The sequence below is a fragment of the Phasianus colchicus genome, chromosome 29 (genome assembly GCF_987193195.1).
Source record: "Phasianus colchicus chromosome 29, bPhaCol1.hap1.1, whole genome shotgun sequence".
Classification (NCBI taxonomy): domain Eukaryota; kingdom Metazoa; phylum Chordata; class Aves; order Galliformes; family Phasianidae; genus Phasianus; species Phasianus colchicus.
In genome coordinates, this window is record NC_143464.1 from 217,890 (window position 1) to 232,190 (window position 14,301).

At 56.4% G+C, this 14,301-nt stretch overlaps 1 pseudogene; it reads left to right on the forward strand.

Moving 5' to 3' along the window:
• Positions 1-1,185: 1,185 nt before the first annotated feature.
• LOC149914407 (uncharacterized) lies at positions 1,186-12,100 on the forward strand (annotated as a pseudogene).
• The last annotated feature ends 2,201 nt before the right edge of the window (positions 12,101-14,301 follow it).

Genomic DNA, 14,301 nt, shown 5'->3' on the forward strand with positions numbered 1-14,301 from the left:
GGAAGGGGAAGGGGAAGGGGAAGGGGAAGGGGAAGGGGAAGGGAAAGGGAAAGGGAAAGGGAAAGGGAAAGGGAAAGGGAAAGGGAAAGGGAAAGGGAAAGGGAAAGGGAAAGGGAAAGGGAAAGGGAAAGGGAAAAAAAACCTTGCTCTTAGTGCCTAGAGAGGATGTTCCACCATACATCTGCAGACTTTCTGGACAGCAGGTTTTATCTTGAAATGACTAATTTCCCTCTGCTGAACAGAAATGTCAGTTTGTTTCAGAAGTTCTTCAGTTCTACAGAGTTCCCGGAAATCACTGATTGTAGCCCTCCTTTTACTTTGGGCATTTTACCTCAACCTTTATAGACGTCACAGAGACCAAAGCACGGCTGAACAGATTTCACAGTTGGGCTGTGGTTGGATTTTATGATCTTGAAGCTCTTTCCAACCTGAGCAATTCTATGGTTCTGTGATCCCATATCCATTCCAAGTCCATCCCATATCCAGAGCCCATCCCATCCATATCCCATTTCCCAATATCCCATCCCATATCCATCCCATATCCATATCCCCACATCCCAATCCCAAATCTCACATTCCAATCCCACATTCAACATCCTACCCCACGTGCCAATCCCACATCCTATATCCCACATCCCAATTCCAAATCTCATTTCCAGTCCCTCCTCCCAAGCCCATCACCCACCTGTCCATCTCAATCCCTCATCCCAGTCGCAATCCCTCGTCCCCAATCCCAATTCCGATCCCAATCCCACCCCCGATGGCAATAGAGACCACCCCGAGCCCCCACCAACAGCCGATCCGCCCCGCGCCCGGCCTCTCATTGGTCAGCGGCAGTTCCGGCCCGCCTCTGATCTCTGTCTGATTGGTCGGCGGCAGCGCCGCCAGCTCCGATTGGCTGAGGCACAGAGCGCGGGAGCGGCCGTTGCTTCCGGCTCGGAGCCGACCGCCTTTCCTCTCAGACACCGACGGCCCCGCAGCCGCATCCGCAGCCGCAGCGCGCCGGAGCTGTCCGGGCAGCACCGAGACGGAACCGCGGCACGACGGGAGCGGTGCTGAGGAAAGCGGCGCCGGAGGTGTGCGGGAGAACGGCTCCGGGCCGGGGAGAGGAGAGGAACCGCGCGCCCCGCCCTTCCCTCTGCCGTGGGATGCGGGGATTTGGGACGGCTGAAGGACTCGGGGCCCCAACCGCCTTAGCGCTGCTGCCCGCATCCGGCAGCACGACCCTAATGCCTCCGAGCCCTCCAGCGCTGCTCCCGGTGCCCCCCGGGGCTGAGGTGGGCTGTGGGTACGGGGGTGGTGGGGGAGATACGGGGGGATGTGGGAGTTTAGGGGCTGTGGGGGCTGCAGAGGGGCTGTGGGGTAATATGGGTATGGGAGGGGGGTATAGGGTAATGTGGGGTGTAGGGGGATGTGGGGAGATATCGGGGGATGTGGGGTGTAGGTAGCTGTGAGGGGAATGTTGGGGAATATGGGGTTGGGGGGGCTATTGGGTGCTCTAGGGGGCTTTAGGGGGGCTGGAGAGGGATATAGGGCTGCGTGGGTTATAGGAGGGTATGGGGCTATAGGGCTCTGGGGGGCCTTCAGGGGTGGATATAGGGGTATGTGGGGCTATAGGGTGCTTTATTGTGGCTACAGGGGAAATTTGGGGCTATAGAAAGCTGTGGGGACTATAGAAGAGGTATAGGGGATATACGGGAGAAGAGGGGACTATGCGGGGGATATAAGGGGATATGGGGCTATAAGGCACTGGGGGGCTTTAGGGAGGGTTTTGGGGCTCTAGGGGGATATAGGGTGCTATGAGGCTATAGGGAGCTGGGGGGACATGGGACTGTAGAGGGCTATTTGGGGAGCTACACAGTTCTGCGGGGAGATCATAAGGGGCTCTGGATGGGCTATAAAAGTGTTATAGGGGGATATGGGAGTATAGGGGGCTTTATTGTGGCTATAGGGAGATATGGGGCTATAGGAAAATGGGGGGACTATAGATGGATTATAAGGGGATATGGGGGGATATAGAAGACTGGGGGACTCTGGAGGGGGGATATAGTTCCGATGTTGGGGGGCTATATGGAGCTATTGGGGAAGTTATACAGTTCTGTGGGGAGCCTATAAGGGGTAGTGGGAAGGCTGTAGGAGAGTTCTAGTGGGATATGGGACTATAAGGGGCAGTGGATGGGCTTTAGGAGGACTATAGGGTGATATGTCGCTCTAGGGGGTGCATGGGGGATATGGTTCTATAAGGGGCTGTGTGGGGTCATAGGGTGATAGGGGGCTATAGGGTGGGCTATAAGGGTTGTGGGGCTAGAAGGCTCCCCCCTCCCTTTAAAGGGTTAATGGAACTATAGGGGGTTGTGGTGGGCTGTGGGAGGGTCTGTAGGATAATAGTGGTCTGGGGAGGGTCTATAGTGAGGGTTGTTATACAATAAGGGGTTGTGGGGGGGACGTAGAGGGGCTGAGAGGGGCAATGGGGGAATATAGGGAGATGTGGGCCTATAGGGGGTGAATGGAAGACGTGGTTCCAGAAGTGACTGTGTGGGACCCTAGGGTGATGGAGGGCTATAGGGTGGGCTATAAGGGGATGTTGGGCTAGAAGGCTCCCCTGCCCCCCCTCTCCCTCCCTTCCCTTTGGCTTTAACCTATCCATAACAGGGTGGCTGAAATGCCAGTCATGAAACTTAAATCAGAATTGGAGTTGTATTGGAATAGAGTAGGATTGTTTTGTGGTCTTAAATCTGAAACGTGTTTTCTCCTTGGGCTTCAGGTACAGATATTGTTTAATAATGACTTTGAAGAAGGTTTCGCTATCCAGTCTCCTGATCAAGAAGGTTTTTGGAGGACTTAATTATGAGTAGAGTTGCTGCTGAACGTCCACTTCCAACAAGCAAGCAGTGAGGTGCATCTCAGCCTTTGCTCACTGCAAGGTACCAGCCATTCAGTCTGTGCTTTGCGGTGATTTTCCATCAGCACTTCTGCTTGTATGTGAGCTATGTTGGGGGTATAGGGGGATATGGGACAGAGGGAGCTGTGGTGGGGATATAGGGGACTGTGAGAGGCTATGGAGGGGCTATAGAGCTGATCTTGGGCTGTGTGGGGCCATAAGGTGATAGGGTGGGCTATAAGGGGATGTTGGGCTAGAAGGCTCCCCTGCCCCCCTCCCCCTTCCCCTTGGCTTTAACCTATCCATAACAGGGTGGCTGAAATGCCAGTCATGAAACTTAAATCAGAATTGGAGTTGTATTGGAATAGAGTAGGGTTGTTTTGTGGCCTTAAATCTGAAACATGTTTTCTCCTTGGGCTTCAGGTACGGAAATTGTTTAATAATGACTTTGGAGAAGGTTTCACTATCCAGTCTCCTGATCAGGAAGAAAGAAGAAGGTTTTTGGAGGACTTAATCACAAGAGGAGCTGCTGTTGATCCTCCACTTCCAAGAAGCAAGCAGGTGAGGACATTGTGCATCTCAGCCTTTGCTCACTGCAGGGTACCAGCCACTCCATCTGTGCTTTGCGGTGATTTTCCACCAGCACTTGTGCTTGTATGTGAGCACCAGGCATCCGCTAACGCTGTCTGATAGCTTTAGGCTGGGCAGACACGGGAAGCACTGCCTGCAGCAGCAGCAGCTGAGCTCTGTGTGGCAGAGGAAGGAATGCGGCGTCTGGAGGAGCAGGAGGAGGAGACCCCGCGTGACTCTGCGTGTTCTGCAGGGCCGTTCCTCACAGACTGCCACTGACAGACGTTTGGGGCACTGCAGAGCCTGTTGGTGCGGACGAGGTAAAGCAGTGTTGATCTGTAATGCCATTTGATCTGCGTGCATGCAGGATTTCCCTGTGTTTGTATGTCTCAGTGTCTGTGGCCCTGGTTTTGTTCAAAGATGTCAGACCTCTGTGTTCCCCCTCCAGCTGGTTCTGAAGAGCCCTTCCATTTTTGAGAAGGCTGCGGATTTAGTTCAGCATCTCCTGATGTGTCACACAGATTCAGGGCTTTCAAGAAGTCGCTTCTTTGAAGTGTTTAAGATGGTGAATTCTGCCAGACAGAGTGCTTGTCTAATCAAACCTTTTAACCCCAAGGTTTGTTCTGCAGGTCCCGATGATGGCACAGGCATTAAACAGCCTGGAGCTCGTCGCTGGGGAGAGGCTGTGCATTGTGTTTTGAAGGGAGAGATAGAGGAAGGGTTTGAACAGTGTTGTGCAGGAATGGAAAGCTGGTAAGAGAAGAGGTGTGCGTTCAGAGAGCGAGGGCTGTATGGCTCATCTCTGTGTTCCAGCAGGAAATGCAAGGCAGAACTCTCTGCTCTCTGTTCTTTCTTGCAAGGTTGCTGCCCCTCAAAGTGCACTGTGGATGGGCAGCGCGATGACAGCTCAAGGATGGCAGCAGAAGATGCAGCACAGCCCTCTCCAGCAGCAAGGTGCACTGATTTGTCTAGCTAATTCTTGAAGTAGAGGGTGTGTTTAGCTTCCAAAGTCAGTGGCTTGATAGCCTTAGGATGGCTTTGGGGCTCTTCCTCTGTAACTCACGTCCTAAGGCAGTGAAGGTGTTCCCTTGGTCTGTACAAGTGGTTCCTGTACAAAGCCATGGTTGTCTGCCTGTAACAGATAGTGAAGGTGATGGTTTTGTGACTGCAATTATGGAGTCAGCATTTTAATGGCAGTTGCACCCCACTAACATGCAGCTTTTTCTGACACAGGCAGGAGATGGGCAGCAGGACTGCAGCTCCTCTGGCAGCTTTGCAGCTACGTCAGGAAGCAGAAGACGTGGATTTAACAGAAGAACTCAGTTACTGGGACGTTCCCCTGTTCTTCCCCTACCTGTCCCCTTGCCTCAGCCCGGATTCCTCTTGCATTCTCGTAGGTGTCCCTTCCATCCCCCAGGCTGCTCCTTGCTTCCCCCAAGCTAATCCTTTACCTTCCCATAACAGACCACCCGCAATTTCCTCAGAGCCCCAATAGCTCCCTCAGTATTTCCCCAGCAAGACCCCGTAGGCACCCCACAACCCCCCAGAGAGCCCAGAGCCCCTTACTGACCTCCTCAGACCTGGTACTCCTCCCTCATTGCTGGCCAAAAACCTCACAAACCTCCATAGTCCCCAGCAGCACCCCATATCGCCCACTGAACTACCACTGAACCCCCTTATTTCCTCCCTCAGACCTCCCTTAACACCTCCAGGGCTCTTTACCGAACTCACAGAAAACCACACTCCCTGACAGCACCCTTGACACCAATACCAGGCCCCTCCTCTCCCCCTGCACCTGCAGGCTCTGTTGTCATATCCATCCCATGGGCGTATATCCCCCACACCCCGCCACAGAGCCCCATAACTGCTCCAGGAGCTCCTCAGACCTGGTGCACCTCCCCCACAGCCAGCCTGGGACCTCACAGAGCCCCATAGTCCCCAGCAGCACCCCTTATCCCTGCTCTGGGCTCCCCTAGATCCCCCCTATTTCCTCCTTCGGACCTCCCTAACCCCCTTGGGTCATCCCTTGGATCTCACAGACCCCCACAGTCCCTGGCAGGACCTCCGTCACAAGTCCAGGACCCCAATAGCCCACCTGGGGTCGCTCCTCACCCCCTTTTCCTTTCAGGTCCCATACAACCATACGGTGCTGGGGCTGGGGTGACTGCTGCGGAGCTGAAGCAGGTGTAGGGCACAGATGTGGGTGAAAGTGATGTGGGGGGCATTGAGGATATGGAGGCACAGGAACATGGGAGGACATGAGGGGATGTGGGGATATGGGCCACAGGCTGCAGGAGCGGAATGCTGCGCAGGAGAAGGTAACGCGTGAGGTAAAGGTGGGACTTGTGGCTGTGGGGACGTGGGGTGGCATGGGGACGTAGGGGGGCTGGGGGCACGTGGGGAGGGGTTTGGGGTGAGAATGGGGGATGAGGGGCGGTGTTGGAGTGCATTTCTTGATTTCTTCCTGAGAGGGGGTTGGGGTTCCCTGTGGCCCAAAGGTGGAGCCCTGATCCATAACCCCCCATAACCCCTTATCACTTGGCGTGACCCCAAGGCTCCACATGACCTATAACCCTGTGAGCACCATAACCGCAGATGAGGCTGTGGACAGTGATGGGTCTGTTCTTGGGTTGTTCAGGGGGTACTATAGGGTGGCTCTGGGGCCGCTGTGGATCAGCTGCCTGTAACGTCCCCTGACCCTCACCTTGCCCACGTCTTGCTGGGCAAGATGGGGTTCAAAAGGGCAGTGGGGGGCTCTGGGAGAGGTTTCATGATTGGAGCAGATTCACCGCCAGCTCCGTGTGGGGCTACGTCAGCCCCACTGAGCTGTGGGTGTGTCCCATAGCTGCCCCGTAGCAGCCCCAGAGCCATCCTAGAGCACCCCAGAACAGACCCATCGCTGCCCACAGCCCGTGGCCAGCAGCAGTTCCACCACCAGCTGTGTGTTGGGTAAAGGCAGCTCCTTGGTGTGGCTCTGCCCCGTAGCTGCCCCAAAGTGCCCCTTTGGGGTCCTCCCATAGGTGTTCTTTAGCCGTCCCACAACTTTGCAGGGCTTCCCCACATCCCAGCAGATCCCCCCGGTGCCTGCGGGGTGTGCGAGAAACGCTCTCATCACTGCCGTTCCGTCAGGCACAGCTCTCGGTGCAGCAGCAAAGCTCGTCCGTTATTGCTATGGCATTACTGCACTCTCCCTCCTCGTGGTGAGGGACAAAAGGCGCAGCTGCTGCGTGAGTTCCTTCTGCTCCTGCAGCTCTCCTCCCGTGGCAGTCCCTGCTTGCCTGTTCCCTCTTGGCTGGGGACTGCAGGCTCACAGTCTACGCCACGCATCTGCTCTGCTGTTTTTCCAGATGAGGTCTACGGCCAACCTGTTCCTTTTGGGTTATTGTGTGCTTTTCTATGCAGACAGGCAGGCAGGATTTCTTACAGCTGTTGCATTTGCTGTGTCTCAGGCTCCGTCCTGCACCTGTGCCTTATCTCGTGTGCAGTCTTCACCTGACCCTGGTCAGAATGTCCTGGCCCTGCTGTGCTCTGCTCAGCATCTGTCTGCTGAGCAACAGCACTCTGTCACTCTGATCCTACCTTGTGCTATCCCTGCAGACGGTAGAATACTTTCTCTGCCACTCTTGAAACCGTAAGAGGTCAGATGATTTCCAGCAGCACACAGCTGCCACACACAGCCATGCTGACCACGGCAGGCTGCAGCTTCTTCTTGCAGAGTCCCGTAGCAGCGGGTGACCGCTACGGAAAAGGGGAATTCCACCGCTGATGTTCTCCATCCTTCTTCTGCACCACCATGCAATCCTTCCTCCCCGTGCTGCGCTGCTGTCAGAGTTCTTTGTCCATTTCTCGGGGTCGTTGCAGCAACTGTTCCAAATTTCTTTACCACTGTCCCTACTGCTCCAACTGACCCAATCTGGGACGCCTTTTTGTAAGGAATTCTGTGTTCATTCTGCAGCTGACTTGGACTTCTTCTCCCATGTCCCCATTCAGGAGTTGATCTGCTTCAGTCCATCCCAGCTCCATTCCTGGTTCAAGCATCCCTCCTTGCCATCAGCCTGGCTCCAGTCCCTTCCCCAGTCGCAGTGGGATCGGTTTGTTCTGTTCCCGTCCACTTAGAGAAACAGAAGCTTCCTGCCCACCAAACCTTGCGACAGGCATTTCCCTACAGAAGCATTCACGTCCTTCTTCTGGCCCCTTCGGCCAGTTCCCAGCTCTCCAAACCGAGACGTAGGGCTGCAGCCCAGCCCATGTCTTCTTCGGGGCAGCTCTGGGGCAGCGCCACCCCGAGGTGGAGATGCCTTTTCCCCACACACAGCTGGTTCTATGGCCACATGGGGTGAGGACACGGGGTAGTGGGTCACGTGGGGGTCCTGCAGGGTCACAGAGTTGTGGGGTGACGTTGGGTCAGATGGGGTTCCGGCTCACAGTGATGGGGCCAGATGGGATGGTAGGGTTAGATGGGGTGTCATGGAGTTACGGGTCACATGGAGTTAGATGGTGGGGGTGAGGTGGGGGCAGGGATCCCAGAGTTCTGGGGCCACATGGCAGCGGGTCGCAGCGTGATGGGGGCAGGCAGGGTCAGGGAGTCACAGGGTGGTGTGGGGCTATGGTTCACACAGGGCCGTGGGTCAGGTGCAGCCATGGGGTCACGCACGTACAGGGTTATGTAGTCATTTTGGGTTATGGCTCGTGTGGGGTAATGGCTCATGGCCCCACCTTTGGGCCACAGGGACCCCCAGTCCCCTCTCAGGAAGAAGTAAATCCACTCCAACACTGCCCCACAACCCCCTTTTTACCTCAAACCACTCCTCACATCCCCACCTTCCTTCTGTGTCCCCCTATCCCAGTGTCCCACCTGCAGCGCACATCCTGCCTTCTCCTGGACAGCACTGTGCTCCTGCAGGCTCTGTTGTCATATCCATCCCATGGGCGTATATCCCCCACACCCCGCCACAGAGCCCCATAACTGCTCCAGGAGCTCCTCAGACCTGGTGCACCTCCCCCACAGCCAGCCTGGGACCTCACAGAGCCCCATAGTCCCCAGCAGCACCCCTTATCCCTGCTCTGGGCTCCCCTAGATCCCCCCTATTTCCTCCTTCGGACCTCCCTAACCCCCTTGGGTCATCCCTTGGATCTCACAGACCCCCACAGTCCCTGGCAGGACCTCCGTCACAAGTCCAGGACCCCAATAGCCCACCTGGGGTCGCTCCTCACCCCCTTTTCCTTTCAGGTCCCATACAACCATACGGTGCTGGGGCTGGGGTGACTGCTGCGGAGCTGAAGCAGGTGTAGGGCACAGATGTGGGTGAAAGTGATGTGGGGGGCATTGAGGATATGGAGGCACAGGAACATGGGAGGACATGAGGGGATGTGGGGATATGGGCCACAGGCTGCAGGAGCGGAATGCTGCGCAGGAGAAGGTAACGCGTGAGGTAAAGGTGGGACTTGTGGCTGTGGGGACGTGGGGTGGCATGGGGACGTAGGGGGGCTGGGGGCACGTGGGGAGGGGTTTGGGGTGAGAATGGGGGATGAGGGGCGGTGTTGGAGTGCATTTCTTGATTTCTTCCTGAGAGGGGGTTGGGGTTCCCTGTGGCCCAAAGGTGGAGCCCTGATCCATAACCCCCCATAACCCCTTATCACTTGGCGTGACCCCAAGGCTCCACATGACCTATAACCCTGTGAGCACCATAACCGCAGATGAGGCTGTGGACAGTGATGGGTCTGTTCTTGGGTTGTTCAGGGGGTACTATAGGGTGGCTCTGGGGCCGCTGTGGATCAGCTGCCTGTAACGTCCCCTGACCCTCACCTTGCCCACGTCTTGCTGGGCAAGATGGGGTTCAAAAGGGCAGTGGGGGGCTCTGGGAGAGGTTTCATGATTGGAGCAGATTCACCGCCAGCTCCGTGTGGGGCTACGTCAGCCCCACTGAGCTGTGGGTGTGTCCCATAGCTGCCCCGTAGCAGCCCCAGAGCCGTCCTAGAGCACCCCAGAACAGCCCCATCGCTGCCCACAGCCCGTGGCCAGCAGCAGTTCCACCACCAGCTGTGTGTTGGGTAAAGGCAGCTCCTTGGTGTGGCTCTGCCCCGTAGCTGCCCCAAAGTGCCCCTTTGGGGTCCTCCCATAGGTGTTCTTTAGCCGTCCCACAACTTTGCAGGGCTTCCCCACATCCCAGCAGATCCCCCCGGTGCCTGCGGGGTGTGCGAGAAACGCTCTCATCACTGCCGTTCCGTCAGGCACAGCTCTCGGTGCAGCAGCAAAGCTCGTCCGTTATTGCTATGGCATTACTGCACTCTCCCTCCTCGTGGTGAGGGACAAAAGGCGCAGCTGCTGCGTGAGTTCCTTCTGCTCCTGCAGCTCTCCTCCCGTGGCAGTCCCTGCTTGCCTGTTCCCTCTTGGCTGGGGACTGCAGGCTCACAGTCTACGCCACGCATCTGCTCTGCTGTTTTTCCAGATGAGGTCTACGGCCAACCTGTTCCTTTTGGGTTATTGTGTGCTTTTCTATGCAGACAGGCAGGCAGGATTTCTTACAGCTGTTGCATTTGCTGTGTCTCAGGCTCCGTCCTGCACCTGTGCCTTATCTCGTGTGCAGTCTTCACCTGACCCTGGTCAGAATGTCCTGGCCCTGCTGTGCTCTGCTCAGCATCTGTCTGCTGAGCAACAGCACTCTGTCACTCTGATCCTACCTTGTGCTATCCCTGCAGACGGTAGAATACTTTCTCTGCCACTCTTGAAACCGTAAGAGGTCAGATGATTTCCAGCAGCACACAGCTGCCACACACAGCCATGCTGACCACGGCAGGCTGCAGCTTCTTCTTGCAGAGTCCCGTAGCAGCGGGTGACCGCTACGGAAAAGGGGAATTCCACCGCTGATGTTCTCCATCCTTCTTCTGCACCACCATGCAATCCTTCCTCCCCGTGCTGCGCTGCTGTCAGAGTTCTTTGTCCATTTCTCGGGGTCGTTGCAGCAACTGTTCCAAATTTCTTTACCACTGTCCCTACTGCTCCAACTGACCCAATCTGGGACGCCTTTTTGTAAGGAATTCTGTGTTCATTCTGCAGCTGACTTGGACTTCTTCTCCCATGTCCCCATTCAGGAGTTGATCTGCTTCAGTCCATCCCAGCTCCATTCCTGGTTCAAGCATCCCTCCTTGCCATCAGCCTGGCTCCAGTCCCTTCCCCAGTCGCAGTGGGATCGGTTTGTTCTGTTCCCGTCCACTTAGAGAAACAGAAGCTTCCTGCCCACCAAACCTTGCGACAGGCATTTCCCTACAGAAGCATTCACGTCCTTCTTCTGGCCCCTTCGGCCAGTTCCCAGCTCTCCAAACCGAGACGTAGGGCTGCAGCCCAGCCCATGTCTTCTTCGGGGCAGCTCTGGGGCAGCGCCACCCCGAGGTGGAGATGCCTTTTCCCCACACACAGCTGGTTCTATGGCCACATGGGGTGAGGACACGGGGTAGTGGGTCACGTGGGGGTCCTGCAGGGTCACAGAGTTGTGGGGTGACGTTGGGTCAGATGGGGTTCCGGCTCACAGTGATGGGGCCAGATGGGATGGTAGGGTTAGATGGGGTGTCATGGAGTTACGGGTCACATGGAGTTAGATGGTGGGGGTGAGGTGGGGGCAGGGATCCCAGAGTTCTGGGGCCACATGGCAGCGGGTCGCAGCGTGATGGGGGCAGGCAGGGTCAGGGAGTCACAGGGTGGTGTGGGGCTATGGTTCACACAGGGCCGTGGGTCAGGTGCAGCCATGGGGTCACGCACGTACAGGGTTATGTAGTCATTTTGGGTTATGGCTCGTGTGGGGTAATGGCTCATGGCCCCACCTTTGGGCCACAGGGACCCCCAGTCCCCTCTCAGGAAGAAGTAAATCCACTCCAACACTGCCCCACAACCCCCTTTTTACCTCAAACCACTCCTCACATCCCCACCTTCCTTCTGTGTCCCCCTATCCCAGTGTCCCACCTGCAGCGCACATCCTGCCTTCTCCTGGACAGCACTGTGCTCCTGCAGGCTCTGTTGTCATATCCATCCCATGGGCGTATATCCCCCACACCCCGCCACAGAGCCCCATAACTCCTCCAGGAGCTCCTCAGACCTGGTGCACCTCTCCCACAGCCAGCCTGGGACCTCACAGAGCCCCATAGTCCCCAGCAGCACCCCTTATCCCTGCTCTGGGCTCCCCTAGATCCCCCCTATTTCCTCCTTCTGACCTCCCTAACCCCCTTGGGTCATCCCTTGGATCTCGCAGACCCCCACAGTCCCTGGCAGGACTTCCATCACAAGTCCAGGACCCCAATAGCCCACCTGGTGTTGCTGAACCCAGTGTCCTCAGTGAGCTGTGCCACAGTGCAGCACCCTGAGCCCTTCTGCATTGCTGCGGAACGGGACACACGCAGATCCCAGGGCAGTGGACACTGCTCTGCATGTCACTGCCTGGCCCAGGAACTCCTCCCCTGTGCTGTCTGTGAAAGTCTTTTCTTTGCTCCTGGCATAACTTCCATCTCCAGAGCACATGAGGAGTGTCCCTCAGACTGTGGCTCCTGGTTAACCCCGCTGCGTCCAAACGAGGAATCCTGTAGCAACCCACATCTCAAGATGAGGCTACAGCTGTGCCCCAGTGCCCTCATTAAAGAGAGGAGATTGAATTAGCATAACAGGACATCTTTCCTTCTGACATTTCCCACCGTCTGCATGTTGGCTGTGCCATGCAATCGGCATTTGGTCATAGAGCTGTGAGTGCAGGTATGTGTGCATACGGGGTGTGCAGAGATGGTGTTGAACATCAGAGTGTGCACAGCACGTGTCTGTGTGCAAGGCTGGAGCTGCGCTCGTGTCTTCATGCATGTGGGTGTGCAATGGGGTGGGTTTGCACATGTGTGTACATGAACGTGGGTGTGTGCATCAAGGTCTTTGCACGTGGCTGTGTGGTTCTGCTCACATTTGCACGCACATGGATGGAGCGTGCACACAGGGCTGTGTAAGGATGTGCTTGCAGGTGTGTGAATGCACGGGGAAGTCTTTGCATGTCGGTGTGTGGTTCTGCACACATATGCGCACACAGAGCAAGGGAGCAGTGGAGGTTCCTTGGAACAGGAGATTCCTGGGAGAGGCGGAACTCACATGAGAGTGCTGGAGAGCACAGAGCTTGGAAGCACAGCTCCACAGCACTGCGCTCTGCACAACAGCCTGCAGGATGGCATGGAGCACTGATAGAACCAGGACAGAATCACAGAATCACACAGAATGACCCAGGTTGAAATGGATCTCAAGGATCATCTCTGTCACCTTCCCACCACAGGCAGGGCCTCCACCTCCACATTTAATACCAGCTCAGGCTGCCCAGGGCCCCATCCAGCCTGGCCTTGAACAGCTGCAGGGATGGACAGGGCATCCACAGCCTCTCTGGGCAGCTGTTCCAGCACCTCACCACTCTCACAGCAAACAACTTCCCCCTGACATCCAACCTCAATCTTCCCTGCCTCAACTTCAAACCATTTCCCCTTGTGCTGCTGTTATCTACCCTTTCAAAGAGCTGTCTCCCCTCCTGTTTCTAGGCTCCCTTTAGGTCCTGAAAGGCTGCAATGAATTCATCCCGCAGCCTTCTTTTCTCCAAACTGAACAAACCCAGCTCCCTCAGCCTGTCTTTGTAGGGGAGGTGCTCCAGCCCTCTGATGATCTTTGAGGGTCTCCTCTGGACCCTCTCCAACAGCTCTCTGCCTTCCTTGTACTGAGGGCCCTAGACCTGGAGGCAGTACTCCAGATGGGGAGTATGCGCCGCCTCAGCTTCTACAGGTGGGTGTTTGGGGGGGGCACCGAGGAGCGGACTGGGCTTAAGGGAGCCGGGGGCCGCATGCAGCTCTGCTTTGGCCCCGTGGGGCTTCTGTGTCGCTCAGAACCTCTGCTTGGTGGCAGGAGGTGCTGTGTCCCCCCCCAGTGGTTCAGACACAACCTCCCCAGTCCCTCTTTGTGACCCCAGGGTCACACCCTCCTCTGTGGTCCCCCTCCCATCTGACTATTGGAGCCCCCTCCTCCCTACAGTTCCCCATTCTGATCCCTGCAGTCCTCCTCCACCCCCCACCTCACTGCCCCCCTCAGTTCCCCCCTCATCCCCATTCTGACCCCCAGGGTCCCTTTCCTCCTTCCCTTCCCCCGTCCCACCCCTCCTATTCCGCCATTCTGATCCTCATCCCCCCCCAACGTCCCCTCTCAATCCCCCATCCAGAATCACAGAATCACACAGTCACTGAGGTTGAAATCACCAATAGCTCTCACTAATCCATGTCCCTCAACACAACGTCTCAATGTTCCTTGAACACCTCCAGGGTCGGTGACTCCACCACTGCCAGAGCAGCCCATTGCAGTGCCCAACCACTCTGTTGGAGCAGTAATATTTCCTAACATCCAGCCTGAATCTCCCATGGTGCAACTTGAGGCCATTCCCTCTCATCCTATCACTGTTACAGGAGAGAAGAGACCAACCCCCAGCTCACCACAGCCTCCCTCAGGAGTTACGGAGGGCAGTGAAGTCTCCCTGAGACCCTTCTTGCAGTGAGGGGCCCAGAACTGAGCACAGCACTCGAGCTGCAGCCTCACCAGAGCTGAGTGCAGAGGGACAATCACTTCCCTGCACTGCTGGCAGCACCGTTTCTGATACAGGCCAGGATGCCGTTGGTCTTCTTGTCCACCTGGGCACACTGCTGGCTCGTGTTCAGCAGAGTGTCAACCAATAACCCCAGGTCCGTTTCCTCTACACTGACTTCCAGCTGCTCTGCCCCACACCCATGGCGGTGCCTGGGGTTGTTGTGGCCAAAGTGCATCTCCAGTTGACCAGGAAGGCTGACAGATGATGGAAAGC